The sequence below is a fragment of the Hemicordylus capensis genome, chromosome 3 (assembly GCF_027244095.1).
Source record: "Hemicordylus capensis ecotype Gifberg chromosome 3, rHemCap1.1.pri, whole genome shotgun sequence".
NCBI classification, from domain to species: domain Eukaryota; kingdom Metazoa; phylum Chordata; class Lepidosauria; order Squamata; family Cordylidae; genus Hemicordylus; species Hemicordylus capensis.
Window position 1 is genome coordinate 80,698,507 of NC_069659.1, and position 22,701 is coordinate 80,721,207.

General features: G+C 46.0%; 1 long non-coding RNA gene across 1 annotated transcript in view; it reads right to left on the bottom strand.

Annotated features, from left to right (window-relative positions):
• Positions 1-19,813, bottom strand: part of LOC128352017 (uncharacterized) — a 40,456-nt gene extending 20,643 nt beyond the window's left edge. Inside the window, exon 1 of the long non-coding RNA XR_008320173.1 lies at positions 19,726-19,813. This is a non-coding gene — a long non-coding RNA (uncharacterized LOC128352017). The remainder of the gene's footprint in view (positions 1-19,725) is intronic.
• Between the last annotated feature and the right edge of the window lie 2,888 nt (positions 19,814-22,701).

The following is a 22,701-nucleotide window of genomic DNA, read 5'->3' on the forward strand; positions in this document are numbered from 1 at the left end:
TATCAGGGTGAGGCCTGGATCCAAGAGCCCTCCCAAGCTGCATACCTGCTTTTTCTGGGGGAGTGTAACCCCATCCAGCACAGGGAGATCTAACTTATCTCTCAAATTCTGATCTCCTACAATGAGCACCCCCTTCTTTCTTGAATTCAGTTTATATTTGCTATCCCTCATCCAGCCCACTATTGCCTGTAGGCAGGCATTTAGGGAATGAATGCCAGATGATGATGATGATCATCATCATTGATGACGATAACAAGGAAAAATAGATTAGGGTGTCATCAACATGCTGATTATACCCTGCACCAACTCTCCCGATGACCTCACCCAGCAGTTTCATGTAGATATTAAAAAGCATTGGTGACAAAATGGAGCCCCGGGGGACTCCATATAATAGCTCCCATTTTGAAGAGCGACTGTTACCAAGCTCCACCATCTGGAATCTACCTGAGTGAAACCACCACAAAGCAGTGACTCCTATCCCCAGCTCCCCCAGGCAATCCATCAATCCATCCCAGGCAATATACCATCAAATACCACCGAGAGATCCAAAAGAACCAGCAGAGTCTCACTCCTTCTATGGATTCCCCGGTAAAGGTCATCCATCACGCCAACCAACCATGGCTTCCAACCCCATAGCCAGCTCTAAAGCCAGTTTGAAATGGGTCTAGTTGACCAGTTTCCTCCAAAACTACCTGGAGCGGTATTATGACATGAAAACAAACTTGAAATAGAAAAGATATTTTAACTCAGCTGTAGTTCTTATTTTTACATAACTTCATATATGCTGATTGGAATGCAGCTGATTAAATGTTGCAAGAGTTCCTAAGAAAGGACTCTGCTGAATAATAGCTATAGGAAAACTAGATTTGATGTTTTGCTGGCATAATATGCGTAAATTGAATGAGGAAAAGGACAATGTTTAAATTGTTTAGACCATCTTCTGCAGGCAAGACAGATGTAGAGGGTTTAGAATCAAATTAAATATAACAAAAGCCTAAGAACTTCAAACTGTTCCAGAATACCTGAATACTGTATATTTTAAGATAGAAAGGCAGCTTTTGTAAAATTTATCTAAACTGAACAGTGCCTTCTCAATTTCATGAGTTTTTCTCTAGTAACAAAACAAAAATAACACTGCAAACACACAACTCCAAAACAAGAGTAAAGACAAAGGATTAGGTGCACTCTTCTCTGTGTTCATATCTTACGTTCTCTTGGAAAACAACTCAGGCTTAAATATGGTTGACTACAATTTATATGTGGCACTACTTTTGTACTGTCCTATCAATTTGTTTTTTATGCACAGGACAAAAGAAATGGTATTTCTATTTTCACTACATTTGCCCTGGATTCAATGCTCCATTCAAAGCTGCAAGTGGCTGTCCTACAAAGAGAGGCAGGGTCCCCTGCAGTTTCTCCTCCTCCTTTGTCTTGATTACATAGGAATGCAGACAACTTCACAGCAGGTTTTTGTAACAGGGAAATCTGAGATCTACCCATACTGCAATGAAAAGAATTTCAATCATTTAAAATTGCCTGTGCTCTGCTGCTGGAATAGATGCACAACCTGGGTGAGAATAGGTATGGATTTTTGTTACTTAATGGATGACATCCAGGCTAACATAACACATGTAAAAGAGCCAAGTGGCAACTTTTGCCTGTCCTCCCTTCTTTTGCAGCCCTTTGTGCCTTCTGAAAATGTGTCTCTGAGGGTCCTGCAACCTTTAGGGACATATTTTTGGGAAGCACACAGGGCTGCAGAATGAAGGGGAGATCAGCAAAAAGAAATCACAATGTTATTTGTCATGAGCAATTCTAGTTTGCCTCTTAGTCAGAGTTATTTGTACATTTGAAATAGGATTCTGCAATGACCTGAAATTCATTTAATAAACTAATTGGTTTTAATGAAAGCATTGAACATTTTTAATTATTGGAAACTAATTATACTGGCTCGCTTCCTGACTAGTGAAGGTTGCACATAAGGAGGAACTGTGGGGACACACCAGAAGTGACATCTTTTCAATCTTACAGCACACTTTTAGAGTGTGCAGGTTCTCTGAGATGTAATGGCTCTTGCAGACCTGCACATGGGCAAGCTTGTGGCATTTCCACAGTCCCTCTGTATGCACATGCTTTATTAGTCAGGTTGTCAGCCATTGTGACAGTGCTAGCCAAGGATTCTTTTGTTAGGTAGTTTTCAGTTTAATAGCTTAGTATGGTCAGTTGTGGTTCATCAATGGACTAGGTCACCTGCTACCTCGAGAAAGTTATTGAGTATTTTGAAGGAGGTAACCATCAGAGCTTGGAGAAGGAGTCACCAAAGCCATCCCAAAGCATTTCTCCCAAATTGTGTGCCACATCATAAAAATTCCCCCACCTCCACCCCCAACTTTCCATCTTTGGATGGGACAATGGAATTCAGGTTCTGATCACACCCTGTTTGAAGTGTGGAGGAGACGGGGACTTCATTGTAATCACCATCTTGTAATCACCTTTGTGCATAGAGACAGGTGGCTCTAAATCTGTGTCAAATCACTTTTTGGCAAATAAATGTGGAGGATGTTTTAGGAGGACATAATGTAGGAGTTATGGTCCCACAGTTAGTGCCATACATCTTCTCAATGGCTGGCATATTGTGAAATATTATGCATGTGGTGCAACCTACTTTCAACTCTGCACAATTTTCATGCTTGCACAACAGCACTCTTGCACAACTGCATAGATGATGTCTTCCACTGCATGTGTAACATTGTGCAGTATGTCAGTCATATAAACGAATGCATGAACAATGATTTAGTTCATGTGGTTAGTCATCCAGAGATATTCACTGGGAATTTTAAGAAAGTGTCCCAGTGAAATCTAAACTGCAGTCTAGTCCCAGTCAATTTGCCTGTGCTGATATATCACTCACAATGTGCAGCACAATTTCCAGTAATCTCTCTGAGCTCATTCTCACAACAACGCTGTAAGGTAGGCCAGTATATGACAGAACAGTTGTAGGGGAAGAGTGAGAGACAGTGATTTGCATCAGGACACCTAATAAGTTCGATTTGTAGCAGGGACCTTCCAGATCACTTCTCATTTTCTTCATCACTAAACTACAGTAGCTGCACTCTGCTATTGCACTGCTTTCTTTCCAGCTGCCTACAGTTCATCCCAGGCCAACCAGAAAATAATTTAATGAAAATGGTACAGTATTGCATTCCAGTGAAACTGGACAATAACTTCTGGAAAAGTTATGCAGTTAGCATAACTAAGTTGACTTGTTCATATGGTGCTTCAGTTCATCAGTTGTGGCATGCACAACGGATATCTGAAAGGTTAGCCTGGTAACAAGAAACATCAGTGTCAAGAAATTAAAGTTTACTGCAAAAGAAAGAGCATTTCATAGCCAATAGTAATCTCTCTGGTTCAAAAACCTATGTTTAGTTGTATCACATCCACAGAGGATAGAGAACTCAATAGCTGTAGGCAGTTATTATTTTGATATATCTTTGCTTTTTGTGTAATTAAGCGAAATTACAGTCCCCATAAGAAACAGGTTATAATTAATGCTTATGGAATTGTGTACTTCATTTATAAGACATTGGCAATGAATATGAATCCCTGATAATTCCTGTTCATGGTATCATGTTATTTCTCTTATGCGGGCATGGCATATAAGAACCATTCGCAAAAGAAAGCTCACTTCAGCAGTTTCAGAGCAAGCCTGCTATTATCTTGCTCTTTAAGAGATTGTGTTTAGCATGGCATGAACTATTGGTTATTGCAAAATGGAGGATTAAAAGCAACAACAGCAGATGTGCCCATATGCCACCAATCTTTTGTATCGCTTGTCTGGTGACACTTTCTTTGGGCTTGCAAATCCCTTGAGAATAAAATAGCTTTGAAGCTTCATAATTGTGTTGCATTTTCAGTGGGTCAATAGAGCACATGGAGAAAGATAATGGTAGAAAGAACCATTAAGATGAAACAGTCTCTATCACACAGGGAGAACACAAATGGAATAGCTTATTTTTTTAATAGCTTTCTTGGGACTTCTCGAAAGTCAGGAAATATTTTCAAAGAAGTCTGCTGAATGGTTTATGAAGGCAATAGGTGAGCAAATAAAGTTTAATTTGTATTCTGTCTTTAAAACAGAAAAAAGAAATGACAAATGGATAGGTAGGAGATTCCCATAAAGTTCATAAGTAAAAACACATATAAAATATATCATAAGCTAGAGATCTACTACTGTCTTCTCTGCAAACTCCAAAGTGAAATGCCAGTAAGCTCAAGTCAGCACTGCCTGATGAATTCTGGGCGAACCAAAGGATTAAGGTTAAATTCATAGTGCTATGGCAGCTTACTTGGAGCTGTGTGGAACAGAGGATTGATGCTTGGAGGTTGTTTCAAAATTTGATTTTCTCCAGATTTCTATTATATATTAGAGCAGCTAACTTGGCCCTCAGCCAAGAGGTAGCAATCATACACCAATGTCTGTGGAAATTTCATTGAAGTGTGGCGTTTCCTTGGTACTTATTTGTTTATTTAAGAAAAATAGCTCATTGCTTTCCAAAGATATGTGAGCAGTGCATCAAAACACAAACACAGTTTGTGAAATAGAAGACTTGGTAGCAGAAACAGAACAAATCCACCATCTAAATCATGTTAACCTATGCCATCCACCTTTAAAAAAAAACACCCCAAGACAACAAGATTTTGACTTGGAGAAATCTTCAGGCCACAGGAGGATCAAAGTTGTGGAACAGCTTCCAGAAATCATTTTCTAACTTAGAACTCCTGCAGCCACCCTGATACTGCCTTGTCGCACCGTACCTCCATGATGTTTTGTTTTTTTCCCCTATAATTTAAGCTGCCATGTGTGTGGTTGGGGGGTGGCAGCCGAGGGCTGGGAGTGAGCTGAGCAGTACTCACCTCCCCCTACCCCAGCAGTGGTGGTCAGAGCGACTGCTGGGCCTGTTCATTTGACCCAGTGGCTCTTGATAACTGCGAGGTGCTCCAGCATGCCTAGGTGGTTGAAATAGATCATCGCAAGCCCATGGCGTCACAGGCTTGCGACAATCTATTTCAACTGTGCAGGCATGCTGGAGATCCTCGCAGTTATCAAGGGCCACTGGGCCAAATGGGCAGGCCCAGCAGTTGCTCCGGCCACTGCCACTGGAAGTGGGGGGAGTGAGGCCTGCTCGGCTCAACCCCCAGACCACCCTGTGGCCACCACCCCTCGGTCATACACATGGTGGCTTAAATTATGCCAAAAAATGGAGGTACAGTGTGGAGGGGTAGGGTAGGGTAGGGTGGGTGCATGGTGGCTGCAGGAGCCCCCCCCCCTCCATTTGGATGCTCCCCAGTCCTTGGAGGCTATGGACTGGTGTCCCAAGGTCCGGTGGCCTCTACTTGTGGTAGCACAGTACGAGTCTGAACCACAAGCTCCAGACTTAACACAACTTGGCTAGTGCAACAGTTTGGTCTAGCCCAATGTCTTTACACATGTGGTTTGGTGCTCTGGATGGCAGCCATTTTAATTAATAGATCTGTAACAGACCAATTTCTATTTTATGTATGCCATCTACAGTTAAGAGGTAGTCTTTCAAAATAAATGATAATGATAATAGTAGTAGTAGCAGTAGCAGTAGCACTGCTTCAGAGGTGGGCTGTTCTGTTCCTAGTGAACATTGCACAATTACTTTCCAATGGAAGTAGAATCACAATTGCAAGTGTGCAGTGCTTAGTAGGCACGAAGCAGCCTACCTCCACAGCTGCACTGATTTGATCTGTAGGGCCTTGCAGCAGTGCGGGCAACTCTCTCAGCTGTCAACATTTATTTGTGCAGTTTGTGAATAACAACAACAACAAACAAACAGACACATAAATAAAATAATCTGCTTTGGTCCATTAAATGGTTCTGGTTTCATAGTTCATCTTACTGATGCATAACCCAGCTACTAAAAGTGGGAGGGGAAATGATAAAACAGGTAACTGAAAGAAACATAAAGGAGGTAAAACAAGAAGTTCTGGTAAGAACGAATCTGAACACTTTCCTTTCACTGTAACCTTAATTGATAATTACCATCTTCACAAGTTAGCCCACTTCTGCCTCAAACATTCACACTTCTGCCATCTTGAATTGGGATGGATGGCATCATTACAAACTATACCATCGAGGTGTGTCCCTATGTGTCCCCACAACTGTACCAAATTTGATTCAAATCATTTAGGGGGTTCAGAAGTTAGCCCACTTGTGCCTCAAATATTCATTCATCCTCCATCTTGAATTGGGATAGATGACATCATCACAAGCTATGCCTCTGAGGCATCCCTACAGCTGTACCAAATTTGATTGAAATCAGTTAGGCAGTTCAAAAGGTAGACCCACTTGTGCTTCAAACATTAATGTGTCTACAATCTTCAATTGGAGTGGATGACATTACCACAAACTGTGCCATTGTGGTGTCCCTATGTATCCCTTCAGCTGCACCAAATTTTGCTCAGATCAATTAGGTGATTCACATGTTAGCCCTCTTCTGTCTAAAATGTTCACACACACACACACACACACACACACACACACACCATCTTGAACTGGAGTGGATGGCATCATCACAAACTATGTCATTGAGTTTTCCTTATGTATCCCTACAACTGTTCTGAACTTTGTTCAGATCAGTTAGGTGGCTCACAAGTTAGCCCACTTGCAGGTCAAATGTTCATGCATCCACCTTCTTGAATTGTGATGGATGATATCATTACAAATTACACCACTGTGGTGTTCCTCCTATGTGTCACTACAACTGTACCAAATTTGGTTCAAATTGGTCCCAGCATTGTGAATGCTGTAAAATGATTTGAACTCACATTAGGAACATAGGAAGCTGCCATATACTGAGTCAGACCATTGATCTATCTAGCTCAGTATTGTTGTCTTCACAGACTGGCAGCGGCTTCTCCATGGTTGCAGGCAGGAATCTCAATCAGCCCTATCTTGGAGATGCCAGAGATGGAACTTGAAACCTTCTGCTCTTCCCAGAGTGGATCCATCCCCTGAGGGGAATATCTTACAGTGCTCTCACTTCTAGTCTCCCATTCATATGTAATCATGGTGGACCCTGCTTAGCTAAGGGGACAAGTCATGCTTGCTACCAAAAGACCAGCTCTCCTCTCACATTGTGCCAGTGGCCACCAGTGCAGACACTACCGGGGGGTGGCAGGAGGTACCTTTAACTGTACCTCTCCTCCTGCCACACCTGAAAGCTGTTCAGAGCAGCAGCATGCCACCCTGCACTCGCTGTGGTGGAGGATCAGCTCTGCCACTCAGCTGGCCTCCACACATGCATGGAGGCCATTTGAAAATGGCCACCCTCTGCTGCAGCTGGTGCTGGGCAACATGCTGCTGCTCTGAACAGCTTTCAAGTGTGGTAGGAGGAGAGGTAAGCACCTACTAATTTACAGTGAAAGGTGCCTTGTGTCGCTGGCCACTGTTGCATTGTGCTGGTAAAGCACTACTGCAGCAAAATGCAGTAAGACAACAACTTACAGCTGTGAACACCAATCTAAATGGACAGGATCATGAAATAGCAGAAGCAAAATACAAATTACAGAGGTGTTGGGGGAGTCATCAAGGCTTTGAGATAGTATAGTTTGATAAACGGAGGTACTTATTGTGCGGGGTCAGAACTCCAGAGACAATTTTGATCTACCTGTTCTAGACGGGGTCACACTTCCCCAAAAGGAACAGGTTCACAGTCTGGGAGTACTTCTGGATTCACACTTCTCCCTGGTTTCTCAGGATGAGGCGGTGGCCAGGGGTGCTTGCTATCAGCTCCGGCTGATACACCAGCTGCGCCAATTTCTTGAGATCAATGACCTCAAAACAGTGGTACATCTGTTGGTAACCTCCAGACTTGACTTCTGTAATGCATTCTACGTGGGGCTATCTTTGTACATAGTCTGGAAACTTCAGTTAGTTCAGAACACGGCAGCCAGGTTGGTCTCTGGGTCATCTTGGAGAGACCATGTTACTCTTTTACTGATGGAGCTACACTGGCTGCCAATAGGTTTCTGGACAAAATACAAAGTGCTAGTTATAAAGCCTTAAATGGCTTAGGCCCTGGGTATCTAAGAGAGCATCTTCTTCACTACAAGCCCTACCGCCCATTGAGGTCATCTGAGGAGGTCCGTCTCCAGTTACCGCCAACTCGTCTGGTGGCTGCACAGAGATGGGCCTTCTCGGTCGCTGCCCCAGATTGTGGAATGCCTTCCCTGCTGAGATACGATCCTCCCCATCCCTGGCAATTTTAAAAGAACACCTGAAAACCCATCTTTTCCTCCAAGCTTTCTCAGCTCTTTGAAATTTTATAGGTTTTAATCTCTGGTTTATTTTAAATTATTAAATTGTTTTAAGTTGTTGTATGTGTTTTAAACTTGTTTTATGCTATTTCTAACTGCCCAGAGATGAATGTTTGGGGCAGTGTACAAATTTGAGAAATAAAATAAAATTAACAGAATAGGATAAATCTGTGGATTTTGAAGTTTTAAAATGGGTATATTGGAGAAAAATATGCCAGAGCTTACTTTTGTGTTACATTTACATACTAGTTGGAAATACCAGATAGGGGTGTGCATAGGCTATTTGTTAAGCCACCGGCAGGGAGGGGAGTGGTTCCCTTATAAAGCAGGTAAGGAACTCCTTACCTGCTTGTGTCTGCCACACCACTTTTCTGGCAACAGTGCCCGCTCTCCAAAAGGCCTCATGCAGCTGCTACACTATTTTCGGCTGCCTCCATGCGGCATTGGCATGCACATGGTCAGCTAACCCATAAAGATTACTTAGGAAAAGTCTGTGCTAGCTTTGACTCCATGGAGGATGCAGCTCAATCAAGTTAAAACTTCCCTTCTGTGAATGTTCTAGATGACCATGTATGTTTAGTAGTGTCCAAACTGTATACTTTTCTTTTTGAAATTTTGCTATTGCAAGTAATGAGTAGATAACACTTAGCTATGTATTTGGATGTATGTGGCTAAGAATGACAAAGAAATTAACATAAAAACAAAACACACCTCACAATCTTTTGCCCACATTCCAATGTGATCAAGTTTTCTTTATCTACTTACTCGCTATAACTGAATGCTTGATTTCTTTTTCCCCTTTTCAAGATAGCAAACTTTTCACTGAGCATACAGCTTTGAATTCTTTCAACACTATTCATAAGAGAGCACAGTCATTCGATTTCATTTCCCGTCATGCTCAAAAATAATCACCAATTTCCATTTCATGGCTTGCTTTCACTTTTCTTGACTGAGTGTGTAGTTTCATCACCTCCCTTTGCAAGTGCATGCAATTTCCTTATCTTAAATTTCCCATGCTCTAATCTCCTTTGTTTGCCTCATCAATGGCACTTTACACTGCAATCTACATTGAATCATGTGGACCTGATTCCTATTGTGTATGGCTACATTGTAGTTAACACTTACATGATACTTTGCAGCAGCTGGTTCTCATTGTGCATCCCTTTGGCCTGAAACTGAATGATCATCCATCCATTCATTCATGCATTTATTCATTCAAGTACAAGGATGTTTACTGTAAATGTTTGTTGATTTTCTTTTGCTGTTTTAGAATGAGAGTTTCTGATTTCAGTATTATATTATAAGAAGAGGTTACAGATTGGGTTGGTGATAATATTCAGTCCTTCTGCTACTGTTTGTGTTAGACCCAGTGTAAATATATGCTTTGCCATGTCTATGAGATTCAGTATTACCAGCATTCAGGATATGGTTAGGATGTTTATCTGAAAGTGTAGGTATTCACTATTGACAAAACTAGAGTTCAGGTGGGTCATCCATGGTTAGAATCTCCTAGATCCGTTTTTTAAAACTCATTGGCAACACCTTCATTACTTGATCAGCAGACAGATGAAGGATGTCAATCCTTTATTTATTTCATTGTGCTTTCTGGTGCTAAGTTGTTCCTTTCCCAGAAGCTATTATTAGATCTATGGAGGAGAGAGAGAGAAATACAGGTTTGTCATATTTTCACAACATTCCCCCCACTCTGCAGAGTGAAGAGTAGTGGGTTTTTGCATGTTAAGATTTAGATTGGCAAAGGGTTAAACGTCTCCTTTTGGAGCACACTTCCCTAATCTTCAAAGCAGCGGAAGGACACTTTACATTATATAGACACAGGACTGGCTCTCTAGTGTCACCTGATTCCCTACTCCAGGGAATTCTGGTCTGGTTTGTGTGCCAGCTTGGAATTAAGTGATGACTAGTAACTCAGTGGAGTATGGACAAGGGACCCATTAACCTGTTTCATAGAATGTCAGAGTTTTTCTGCCGGAGTGGGTTATTAAGAGGTACAGATATGAGTATTTGAGAAGACTATTCTGGAATAATATGGGGCTTTTCTCACGAAAAGCAAAAATCGGGCTAGGAGAGCCTAGCCCGATTTTTGCTGCTTGTGTAAACTGCAGGCGAGCCCGGTGGCTTACAAGCAGCTAGCCTGCTTTTGTAGCCTTCCCCTAAGCCCAGGTTTGCGGAGCAAGTGCTCCGCAAACCTGGGATTCCCGATCGTGAGTAGCCATGGTGCGGCTCCGCGCTGCAGAGGGGAGGTGAAAAGCTTCCTCCCGGCTCCGGGGGTCTCCTCGGTATGCCCTGCGCGCTCTCGGCCTCATCGTGCAGCCCACGAACTCCCCAGCCCCCGCCGACTCCGTCACGGAGCCAGCAATTGTGTGGGCAGCCGGATCGGGCTCCCGCTCTGCTTCAGAAACTGGGTCTCACTGATTGTGAGACCCGGCTCTAAATGTGAAATGTGGTTAGTGGATTCTCTCAACTGTTACAAGTCACCCTTAGGCTGGGTGTGAGAACCAATTTAGCCCCTGGGTCTATAACATACAAATTAAGTTACTGAGGCTATTCACACATGCATGCACAACCGGGCTAAGGGAGCCCAGCCTGGTTTTGCACATGCATGTGAATGGCTGGGATAGGACCTGATCACAGTGGTACCACAGTGGCAAACCATGGACTCATGCAGAGCATTGTGGTATTTTGGGGCCAGGATGACATATCCTGGCCCCCGACCCTCCCGGTTGCCTGAGTGCATGGGGAATCATCTGGGCGCAGGGGGGGGGGGAGCATGCCAAGCACAGGAGGAACGGTCATCTATGGGGAAGGTAAGTCTAACCCTTGCTAACTGAGGCAAGAGGCACCTTTTAAAAGTGGTGATTATCTTGTATTTAGTAATGGGAGAGCAATTAGCCCTATCCATCCCCAGCACAGCACCCCTCCAGTGGCTCTTGGTGGTGTCTCTCTTATGAGAGACACCAGAAATTTTCTTACATGGGGAGTCCCTTGGGAACAGAGAGCCATTTTATATGTGTGTGTGTGTGTGTGTGTGTGTGTGTGTGTGTGTGTGTGTGTATGTATGTATGTATGTAAACCACTTTGGGGATTCTTGTTGAAAAGCGGTGTATAAATATTTTGTTGCATTCATTGTGTAACCCGCCTTCTTGGCAGCCTGCTCTGGAGCCCTTCTCACCAGTCATGAGAAAAGGCTCACTGCTTCTTTGTTCTGTTTCTGATTCTTCCTGCCCTATTCTAGTGTTCCCATGAAAATATTTCAATATATAATATGAAAATATTTGCAGCTACAACTGTATCCTAAACATATCCCAAAGCAGCAGATCCTGAATGATGAAGTGCACCAGTGTCACATTCCATGGCTTAAAATCAGAAATGGTACAAATAAAAGGTCAAAAGAGTACATTACCTACATGTTTAAATTACACATTGCAAAATATGAAAATAACCCTCTAGAGCCCTCTTAAAATTAATCCGTGAAAAGCTGTTTCCATTCTAAGTGCCCTCCAAAGGATGAGCTATTTCTTTTTATCATCAATAAGAAAGCTAACCTTGTCTCATATGAGCAAAGGGGATGGTAACGGTAATTAGCTAACACATCTCAAGGATTTCTGATTAAAAATCAGTGTAAGCCATTTTTTAAAGCAGATACATCTTTTGTCAGGACTTTCCTTATATAATCTAGCTAAAATGTTAGAACCTATCTGGGGCACGCATGCAAACTACTACAGAAAGATAGATGCATAGTGCTTCCTTGAAAGGAAATGTGACAGGTGAGGAAGAGAGCAACAAATTAACCTATTTGGTATCAGGACTGACATGAGCAGGTATTGGGAATGCTTTGCAGAGCATGTTTGAATTTGGCTTAGAAACCAAAGCAAATCTTAGCTCAAGCCAATCTTATAATAAAGGTAAGCCTCTACCATGGTACACTATTCTGGTAACTGGCCGGATGCTTGGAAACATCTATGGCAGATGGCTTCTATTGCTTTAAAAGTGATATATTAACACTGACAAAGGTTACCGGCTACCAAGAATAATATGCTTATTAAAATGCTTATATTTGTATTAGTTCTGTGTCCCTCTAGCTATGGACTTGAGTCATAGATTCTGCTATATCTCTTGTTTTCCAGATTATTGTGCTGATCCTGCAAATAAACTTGGCCCACTCAGCTAAGAAATTAGAGTTCTATATCCAAGGATATGCTCTGTAGTCAGTTTTCCCAGTGGATGGGAAATAGATAGACAGATATAGAATTACCTATGTGCAGTGTTTAAATCTCTTATTCTCTTCCAATAGAGAAAGAGGTAAAAGAAATTACAGGCCACATTCCCAAGCGGGCATTGGGAATTAGGACTTTTGTTATTGCATACGCTACTGTAATTTAGGAGAGCCAGCATGGTGTAGTGGCTAGAGTGCTGGACTAGGATCGGAGAGACCTGAGTTCAAATCCCCATTCAGCCATGATACTAGCTGGGTGACTCTGGGCCAGTCACTTCTCTCTCAGCCTAACCTACTTCACAGGGTTGTTGTGAGGAGAAACGTAAATATGTAGTACAGCGCTCTGGGCTCCTTGGAGGAAGAGCAAGTAATTATTATCATCATCATCATCATCATCATCATTTACCCAAATAGAGGATGACCCTGAATTTAAGATAACCTCCTTTAAAAATGTGGATTAAATATAGGTTATACTAGTTTCCCCAAATTGTAGAAGAGGACCCGAAATGTAAGATGATCCCCCAATTTCTAACATAAAATAACTTTGAATAAACCTAGTCTTGGATTTAGATAAATGCAATATATAGTATGGCATATACATTATACAAAGCTTATTAACTCTCTTCCCCAGCCTGCTAGAGGAAATGCTAGGGAAGGCAATAGAGATGTACATACCAGGTGGTATTAAAATATGATAAATAAATACAAAAAATAAATAAGGCAGATAAAGAACATGTTCAGTCTGTTCTCACAAGCAGCCAAGACCGGGCTAGAGCAGTTAAGCCTGGGCTTGGCTGCCTTGGAAACCCATGGGAGCCAACCAGATTCTGGTAGCACCTTGGTGGCAAACACCACAGAAGCCCACCACTTGAATGAGGTTAAGGGAGTGAGCGCTCCCTTAACCACATTTCCCTGACCATCTATCAGCGCCAGCTGCTTTCAACCAGCACTGCAACACTGACAGGAGCCTGCCCATCGCTGGGGGGCGGGGAGAGACTTGCAATGAACCACACACTCACGTGGTGCATTCTGAGATTCTTGGAGGCTGGGACAATTAGTCCCAGCCTCAGAGTGATCAGCTCTGCTCCATGCTGCATAGAGTACGGTGGAGTACGGTGCATGGTCCCATCAGGCTTCCAAGGATCGTCTGGGGAAAAGCAAGGATTGGGAAGCCTCCCCCCCCCCATGCTGCCCCGCCTGCCTGGTCGTGAGAATGACCTCGAGGTAGGTCTCTCTCTCTCTCTCTCTCTCTCTCTCTCTCTCTCTCTCTCTCTCTCTCTCTCTCTGTATGTATATGTGTGTGTAAGTGTGCAAGTTTCAGATGTTCTGATGGTCCCAAATTTCCTAGTGATAGGGGAAGAAGGATACTTTTTCTTCTAGTAAATAACATAGCATATAGATCATGTGTGGTTTGCTTCTCATACACAGGCCATCACAATCTGAAAAATATACACAGGTAATTTGTGAGTTATTTGGAGAGTAGCTATCACACTGATTTTCAACTTTGCTTTGGGTTTTTAATCCCCTGCTTGCAAAATAATACAGAATAGTCATTAAAATCTTCAGGTGAACTTAGACAGGAAATGAAAGCATTGAGGCTTACATGCAAACAAAATTGAATGTGTATCATTGAATCAGATCGGTCACAAAACCACAAGGGAGCTGACCTGCCTTCCCCCAGATTACCAGAGCGTACAGTGGGGGGACAACTGGGGCTGCCAGGTATCTCACAATGCACCATGAGAGCAGTGAGGTGCATTAGGAAAGCTCTGTGCTGTCTGGTCACTCCTTCCCCCTGACTCTATGATTAAGATGGCTGCCAGCTGCCAGCGTGGAGCTCCACGAACTGGCAAGTGAGGTAGGAGGTGCATGTTGGTCCTTCTACCTCACTTTAAGCCTGGGTTAAAATGAGGGCTACCCAGAGAGGCTAGGGTAGTGAAGAAGACAGAGAGGCGGGTCTCACAATCAAGGAGACCCACCTTGGGAGGGTTAGCGGGGAGAGCGGGCTTAGCCCACTCTCCCTGCACACGAGCAGTCAGGCTGCTCCAGGTGGCTGAACCGGCCACCCACATGACTGCCAGCTCCATTATGGAGCTGGCGGGGGCTGGGTGGATCAGGGGCTATGTGGTCCCTGGAAGTTCCAGCATCCCCTGCACGAGTGCGCAGGGCATGCTGGAGAGACCTCCGAGCCAGGAGGCTGCTTTTGAGCCTCCCGGTCAGGGGTCTTATTGTCAGTTGCCATGCCGTGGAGCTGCACTGTGCCAATACACAATTAGAAAAACCAGGTTTGCAGAGCACTTGCTCCACAAACCCAGTTTAAGGGCAGGGCTACTTAAGCGGGTGACCTGCTTAAGAACCACCGGGCTCGCAGCCGAGCCTGGTGGTTCTCACGATGGGAGAAAATCCGGCTAGCCTCTGCTAGCCCGATTTTCTCCCATCGTGTGAAGAGCCTCAGAAAGTGTCCTGCACTGATTAATTATAGGCATGATCAGTATAACTTAGACCTTGTTGGATCAGATGACACCTCTTACTGTGTGACTGTTAAAGTATGCTGGACCAGCAAGCAAGAAGCTAAATGTTTAAAAGCACAAAAATTTATACAGAGCTGTTTCAGGTGAATGTGGCCCCCACAGCCCTCCTACACATGTTAATGTCAAGGCTGCACTGAGAATGAACCCACCCCGGTATCACTAAGGGATAAGAACATGAGAGCAGCCCAAGGCCTATCTAGCCTAGCATCCTGCTTCACACAGTGCTTCACAGAGCATCCTAATTCACACATTCCACTAAGTGCCTCTGAGAAGCCCACAGGCAAGAGGTGAGGTGGAATACCCTCTCTCCTGCTGTTGCTCCCCTGCTACTGGTATTTAGAGGCATCTTGCCTCTGAGGCTGGAGGTGGCTAATAGCCATCAGATTAGTAAGGTAAAGATAAAATGTGCTGTCAAGTTGACTTCGACTCCTGGAGCCCACAGGGCCCTGTGGTTTTCTTTGGTAGAATATAGGAGGGGTTTACCATTGACTTTCCCTGCACAGTATGATGCCTTTCAGCATCCTCCTACTGTAGATATCTTCTGCCTGATATAGTAACAGTGGGGATTCGAACTGGCAACCTTTTGCTTGTTACTCAAGCATTTCTCCACTGTGCCACTTAACGTAGCCCTTGATAATAAGAACATTTGTTAACATGGTTTCAGAGCATCCTTTACTCATGTGTAAAGGATGATCATCTGAGTTGCCCCTCTACACACACTGCAAAACCCTGTTTAGAGAGGTTTTCCTTTTACCATTTGTGATTCTTTCATGGATTGTATCCTGTGCTCTACTGTCTTCTAATTTAATATTGGAATTCATCCATAAACAGTGTGCTTCTATTCAAATCTAGATGATTATTATTTTCTTAATGAAATGAGCAATAATTTCATGTTGAAACCACTATTGTTTTTAAAGTAGGTGATAATGTGCATCAGTACAAACCATGAGTCTGACTGAGAGGACATACATATTCCTATGCCCTCTACATATCTTTAGATTATACAATTTAGACATTGTCTACACTTGCGATAATATTTTCAGGGGGAAACATAACATAATACTGTTTTGTTAATGGATGAGGAAGTCTTTCGCATATATTTTATTTTTATTTATTTATTTATTAAAACATTTTTATACTGCCCAAAACTTAGGTCTCTGGGCAGTTTACAACAAAATAAAAACAATATAAAACATTCGTTAAGACAAAAATGGGGGGGGGGGAGACACACATCACAACAATATAAAAATACTTTAAAGCAGTATTAAAACCAATTAAAACAACATTAATTAAAAGCCTGGGTGAGGAGATTTGCCGCATTCTGGACCAGCTGAAGTTTCCAGACTATGCACAAGGGCAACCCCACATAGAGTGCATTACAGTAATCCAGTCTGGAGGTTACCAGCAGATGTACCACTGTTTTGAGTTCGTTCACCTCAAGAAACGGACGCAGCTGGCGTATCAGCCGAAGCTGATAGAAGGCACTTCTGGCCACTGCCTCAACCTGGGACACCAGGGAGAGGCTCGGATCTAGAAGGACCCCTAGACTGCGTACCTGTTCCTTCTGGGGAAGTGTGAACCCATCCAGAACAGGCAGAACAAAATCATCTCTCAAGTTCTGACCTCGCACAATGAGTACCTCTGTCTTAGTCGGATTCAGTCTCAGTTTGTTATCCCTCATCCAGCCCATCACTGACTCCAGGCAGGCATTTAGGGAGGTTATGCCCTCTCCCAATGATGCTGACATGGAGAAATAGATTTGGGTGTCATCAGCATACTGGTAGCACCCTGCACCAAATCTCCTGATGATCTCTCCTAGTAGTTTCATGTAGATATTAAACAACATTGGAGACAATATGGAGCCCTGGGGAACACCATACAAAAGTTCAGATTTTGAAGAACAGCAGTCTCCAAGGGACACCATCTGGAACTTCCCCAAGAGGTAGGAGCGGAACCACTGCAGAGCAGTGCCTCCAACTCCCAACCCCCTCAGATGCTCCAGAAGGATACCATGGTTGATAGTATCGAAAGCCACTGAGAGGTCCAAAAGGACCAACAGAGTCACACTTCCTCTGACAATTGCCAATTGGAGATCATCCATCAGGCTGACCAAGGCAGTCTCCACCCCATAGCCAGTCCGAAAGCCAGTTTGAAATGGGTCAATATAATCAGTTTATAGGCAAGGTAACTGAGAGGGTGGTGGCCTCTCAGTTTCATCCAAGACTGTCTGGAGCTGAGAGGCCACCACCCTCTCAGTTACCTTGCCCAGCCATGGAAGGTTGGAGACAGGCCTGTAGTTGTTCAAATCCGAGGGATCCAGGGTAGGCTTCTTCAAAAGCGGTCTAATAATTGCCTCCTTAAGACTAGGAGGCATCCTACCTTTCCTCAGAGACACGTTTATAATCTCTACCAGTCCCTCTACAACAACCCCCCTGCTAGATAATATAAGCCATGTCGGACAAGGATCAAGAGAACAGGTGGTAGGCTGCACCTTTCCAATCAGCTTGTCCACATCCTCAGGAGTCACAAAATGGAACTGATCCAACCTAATTGCATAAGAGGAGTCACTGGACACCTCCATATCAGACACTGAGGTAATTGTGGAGACGGAATCTAAGTCGGCCCGAATACGAGAGATTTTTTCCACAGAGAATTCATTAAACACATCACAGCGGGTAATCGATGGTTCCATATTCTGATTCAAGGGAGGAGGGGCACTCACTATCCCTTTCACAGCCCTGAACAACTCTGCTGGACGTGAACTTGCAGATGCAATAAGGCCATACATGCTTCTTTGCCGCACGTATGGCGTGAGCATAGGTCTTGAAATGGGCTCTTTGTTGCAATCTGTCGGATTCAAGCCGAGTCTTTCTCCACTTGCGCTCCAGTTATCTATCTCGCCGCTTGAGCCCCTGTAGTTCTTCCGTATACCAAGGGGCCAATTTTGAAGCAGGTCAGAGAGGACGCTTAGGAGCAATCATGTCTACTGCCGCAGTGAGTTTGAGGTTCCAATGTTCCACCAGGGCATCAACAGGATCACTGGCAGAGACAACACTAAATCTCTCCAAGGCTTCTTGAAATCCTATTGGATCCAATAACCTTCTCAGGTGGATCATCCTAATAGGTCTCTCACCCCTGTGAAGGTGGGAAGTGATTGTGAGTCCGACCTTAACCAGATGGTGGTCCGTCCATGACAATGGGGAAATCACAGGATTCCTCACCCACGGAGCACCACCCTGATCAGAGTGAAAGACCAAATCAAGCGTGTGACCAGCAATGTGCGTCGGCCCCAAGACCCTTTGGGATAGGCCCATAGTCGTCATGGCTGCTATGAACTCCTGAGCCGCCCCGGGACAAATTGGTCCCAAAGTGGACATTGAAGTCCCCCAGCACCACAAGCCTGGGGGACTCCACCAAGTCCGAGACAAAGTCCGTCAGCTCAGTTAGGGACTCTGTTGAGCAGCAGGGCGATCGGTACACCAACAGAAGTCCCAGTCTATCCCTAGTCCCAGCCTTAAGTACACACATTCGATATGGTCTGACACTCTAACAGGGATCCTGGTAAGGGAAAGGTTATTCTTATAGACCACAGCCACTCCACCTCCCCGCCCACGGTCCCTCACCCGCTCCTCAACAGAGTAGCCTGGAGGGAGAAGCCGGGACCACACTGGGCCCCCAGCCTCCCCCAGCTAGGTCTCCGTAATACATACCAGGTCAGCACCTTCATCCAGAATCAAATCATGGATGGTTTCTGATTTGTTATGGACCGACCTGGCATTACAGAGGAGCAAGGTGAGGTTCCAAGTGTGGTCGGCACTGCTCCCCAAGGTCAAAGAGCTGGCAGGACAGCTAGAAGGGGAAACAGATATTAGATTTCCAAGTCCCCTTCCCCTGTAACGGCGCGCTGACCTGCCAACGTTCCTTCTTCTGTTCCCCACTGGAATGGCTGTCCCACAGTCAGTGGACACGCCCCCTGTCTCCCCATCTCCAGTTAAGCCCAGACATGTATATGTAACATATGTGACATATGTAACATTTACTTTAGTAAATACAGCACATAATGAAGCTGTTCATGTTGGAAGTTAAAGTACTTTGCGCTGTCTCTTTGTCTCAGACAGTGGAGGACAGACTAGTAAGTCAGAGGGCTAGAGAGTCAAGACATTGATCATCCCTCCTCCACTGCTCTGATGCTATCCCTTTGAAATGTAGATTGCTACTCTTAGGGATCCAACTTCCATCCTCTCTCTCTTTTCTTACCTGCCCTACTACCTTGCAACATGGCAAGCCTCTCTCCCTGCACCATATGTGCAGAGAGGATGCAGAATCTATCTGCATACAGCTAGATAGATAGATTAGAGATCCTAACTCCTCACTTTCCTATCTAGAATGGAGTTCCTTAATAAATGCCTTTTATATTGATTTGAAACTATGAATTGGCTCCAAGTTACTTTACTCTCAGCATACACACATGCCTAACTAAACTACCGCTGTGCTGTGCCTCTGTGCACTCTGCTATAATGAGAAAGGGATTCTCTCAGCACAGGGAATTTCCAACAATTCAGAGGAGCAGAAAACAGGGTAACCTCCTGAAAGCAGATAGAACTCTATTTTTACCTCATAGCAAACAGACGGGCACATGCTGCAAACCCGGCAAGGAGTGTGAGCGACACATGGTTAACAACATTTTGAGGTTCTCTCCAGCCCCAGGTAGCATTGTTGGTCCTCCAGCCACACCCATGACAAGCAGTCCCCTGAGTGGACGGGGCAAGCATGTGACCCAAGGAGACCACTCAGAGGGCTCCAAGCCGCAGTCCCGCTCTGCTGCTCGCTGATTGGTAGCCTCAGTTAACCCTTTCCTGGCAACTGCAGCACTGTCAAAGGCATTGAACTCTGTCCCCATGCCCAAAACACCCTGCTCACAACAAGGCAGGAGACAGAAGAGAACCACTGCAGCTGCTGCTGCAGCAGCCAGCAGAGCAAAAGCCAACATGAACACACATAAACCCCAACACACACCCCAGATCCAGGAGGGACACAGCAGATGCCCCCTGGAGCAGTTGCCAGATGCTGGTGAGAGCAGCTGCCAGATGCCCCACAACTAGCCCAGGCACTAAGCTGGTGGCAAGGGCTATGAGTTGTGTCTCTTACCACCCCTGTCCAGTTGCCCCCAGATCACAGTGGATGGGGAGAAAAGCAGGCAATGGTGAGTGTGCACCTGCCCTCCTTGCTACATGTGCCACTACCCCCTTCACTCTTGCTGTGGCAGCCCCCATTGCCCCATCCCACCATACAAAAGCATGGCTTGAGAAGGGGAACCAACTCTGCCCCCTCCCCCTCCCCGCAGCTGTGACCTCCATGCCACCCCCGATCCCACTGTATAGTGTGTGTAGACGGTAAGAACCCCCCTTGCCCCCCCACTGCCGCCGTAGCCAAGTGGCGACTCTGCCTCCCCATTAATCTGCCACTGCCACTCCCTGGCAGCCTCCCAAATAGCAGGGAAGTCAATCTGCACCCCATTTTGGTCCTCTGCGTGTGCACAGAGGCCACTCACGTTACCAGGCGAGTGGGTGTAGGAGCTGCTCTGCCTACCGCTGAGCCCCCTGCGGCCACCGCAAGCCCTCCGCCATCGCTGCCATTGCCACCATGAGGCCGAAACACTTTGCAAGTATCCCAGTCACCATGTGAGCACCGTCCCCCCCCACCCACCCACCGGGGCAGTGGCGGGCAGAGCTGGAGCAGCTGCTGGGCTGACCCTCTGCCTCAGTGACCCTTGCGTGGACAGTCTGTCAGTCTAGCAGTCACTACTGTTCCACACACACACCCCGCCACCACGGGGGCCAGCTCCAGCCCCTCCGCCCCCCGCACATATGGTGGCTAGAATACTTGCAAAGATCAGCAGTTTGGCTCAGCAGCAGGTGGGTGATGCTGATGCTGAACATCCATCCACCCACCCCATCCACTGGCCATATGCTACGGCCCCACATGTTTGAGGGCCCCACACACTGCCTGCATTGAGCGCATTTCAACATCCCCTCGCAGGGTATGAAGGGCACCCTCTCGCACAGCTGCGAGGTGTGAGGGCAGGAGCACACCCAGGAAGGAGAGCCGCATCCTCCAGCGGGGTGCCACAGAATGGCTCTGGTTAGCAGTGGCCAGTTCTGTTGCCACCGCCATGGCCCAGCCTGGAAGCGAGCGCAACAGCGGGCCGAACCTCTGGGAGTCTCTGGAGGTGAGATGTGCAGCGGGCCCGTTGTGCTCTGAGAAGAAGCTCCCCTGCCTGCTGGAAGGTCAGCCGGCCATCCTACCCACTCCCTGCCTGTTGGAGATGTTGTCGGACCCACCCAGAGCAGCCGCTGTCTGCTTGGGAAGGTTGAGAGCATTGGCAAGACTGCTGCTGCTCCCTAACTTGCCTTTCCCTGGATTCTGAGCAGGGCAGGGACTTGATTCTTGGGCTGCTCCCTCAGCACCTCTGCTAAGTGCATCTCTAGCCCGATTCCCGTTGAACTGGCTCCCAGCAGCAGCAGCTACAGCAGCAACACTCCCTCCGCCCCTCCAGCAGCCCCATCACCTGTGCAGTTTCCGCCTGGATAGAGCAAGGGTGCTGGGAATCTGAACTCAGGTCTACCCAGTCCTAGTCCAGCACACTAACCACTACACCACACTGCAGGCAAGGGCAGCTGCAGGCAAGGGCAGGGACACTCCTGCTCTTGTCCAGTGACTTGCAGGGTACAGGAAGGAGCACAAAAATCCCCATTCAGCCATGATACTCTGGGCCAGTCACTTCACTCTCAGCCTGACCTACTCCACAGAGTTGTTGTGAGGAGGAACTTGAGTATGTAGTACAGTGCTCTGGGCTCCTTGGAGGAAGAGTGGGATATTCTATATTATTAATTCTTCTTGATGGGCCATGCACCCTACAGGGCAGTTGGAAAGCAGTGACAGTTTGACGGTTTGAGGGGGGTGGGGTGCAGTGAAGCAGCAGGGAGCTCAGAGGCTGTCAGGCGAGCAGGCGACACTCCCTGGCAGTGGCAGGAAGAAGCAAGGACTGCAAGACGGAGATAGAAAGACAGAGGACAGAGAGCAGGAGCATGAGACCTGCGAGGGGGGAGACTTGCAGGGGATGCGAGAACAAGCGAGAGCATTGCGGGAGTGGCGAGAGACTTGCGGGGGACGAGCGGGGGTGGCAAGAGTGAGCGAGAGCATTGCGGGTGGCAAGCGGGGGTGGTAAGAGCAAGTGAGAGCATTGCAGGAGTGGTGAGAGACTTGCGGGGGGCGAGCGGGGGTGGCGAGAGTGAGTGAGAGCATTGCGGGAGTGGCAAGAGACTTGCAGGGGGCAAGCGGGGGTGGTGAGAGTGAGCGAGAGCGTTGCGGGAGTGGCGAGAGACTTGCGGGGGAGAGCGGGGGTGGTGAGAGCGAGCGAGAGCATTGTGGGGGTGCAATGCCACATGCTCAATGCAAGACCACACAGATGCTCTGTGCAGGGTCAGCTAGTAAAATGTAAAATGAATGAAGAGTATGACATGTGTCTGTGCAACTATTCCCCTTAGGGGATAGGGCTGCTATAGGAAGAAGGAGTTGTGCTCCCTGCCT